This window comes from Myotis davidii, unplaced genomic scaffold (genome assembly GCF_000327345.1).
Source record: "Myotis davidii unplaced genomic scaffold, ASM32734v1 scaffold415, whole genome shotgun sequence".
NCBI classification, from domain to species: Eukaryota; Metazoa; Chordata; class Mammalia; order Chiroptera; family Vespertilionidae; genus Myotis; species Myotis davidii.
This window is the reverse complement of record NW_006287951.1, coordinates 3,910,310-3,911,535: the sequence shown is the minus strand read 5'-3', so window position 1 is coordinate 3,911,535 and position 1,226 is coordinate 3,910,310. Positions and strand designations below refer to the sequence as shown.

The 1,226-nt window shown below is 36.1% G+C and overlaps 1 protein-coding gene across 6 annotated transcripts in view; it reads left to right on the top strand.

Annotated features, from left to right (window-relative positions):
• The window catches only part of STAG1 (stromal antigen 1), a 336,264-nt gene that overhangs the window by 147,302 nt on the left and 187,736 nt on the right, over positions 1 to 1,226 (top strand). The gene's annotated exons all lie outside the window — the stretch shown is intronic.

The window sequence follows — 1,226 nt, the reverse complement described above, 5'->3', positions numbered from 1 at the left end:
AGTTGTCAGTTATTCCTAAACTAGAGGCCCGGTGCATGAAATTCATGTATGGGTAGGGTCCCTAGGCCTGGTTGGCGATCAGGGCTGATCAGGGCCTTCTGCCTGCCGGCTGGGGCCTTCCTTCATTCCACGCTGCCCCCTGTTCGTCAGTGCACATCATAGTGAACGATCAAACTCCTGGTCTCCCAGTAGAATTCCTGAGGGGACACTTTGCATATTAGTTATTTATATAGATAGATAGATTGGAAATGTATTCCTTTGTTATTTCACTTGAATACTATATTCATATAGTTTCAGGTTTTAGGAAATGCAAAGGGTATGCAATATAATGTTTCCCTTCATCCCTAAACCTCAACCACATATTTCTCTTTCCTAGAGGCAACCAAATGTTGCTAGATATTTGTATATCTTTCCAGAAATATTTTAATGCGCACACACACACACACACACATCCTTTCTTTTTTATATCAGTCATGGATAACTTTATTATTTTGATAGTTCCATGCATTCTATTGACTTTAAAAGTCGAGAGTAGTGATAAGTCGTAGATCCTGTGTGCAGACTACTTGCATGTAGATTAACGATCTGCTACAGGGAAACCCCTTTTGCAAGTTGCTAAATTTCTAAGTGCCTCAATTTTCTCATCTGTAAAATGGGAGAAAAATAATGCATTCTCTATAGGATTGTTGTGAAGATCAAATGTGTTGTGAAGATTAAATTAACTTCAAGGGCTTATTCAGAACAGTGCCAGGCGGATAGTGAGCACCCAAATTAGCTGCTACCACTATCATCATTATCATTGCCACTTTTACATATTAATCAGATTTTTATATATGAAATCTGTATAGGGATATATGGGCTTTGTTTTCTTTTCGCTATTACAAACATGCTTCAGGAAATAACTTTCTACATTAATTATTTACATGTGTGTGAGTTTAGGGATGCTTTGCAACAAGTACAATATTAAGGCGAAAGAAATAGTATGTTATAAATTTTTAATATAGACATTTTCCAAATTGCAGGCCACAGGGATTGTATCAACTTTCCCTCTCACCAGCTGTTTGACATAATTCAAATAATCAAGAACTTGATTGTAGTTTTCTGATGTTACATCTATTTCTGGAATTATTCATAGTTACAGCAGCTTTGGAAGAAAAGTTTGGAATTTTTCTTCTATCTTTATTAGAAGTACAATCCTGTCAAACAACCTTTTATTTTTTAACTAG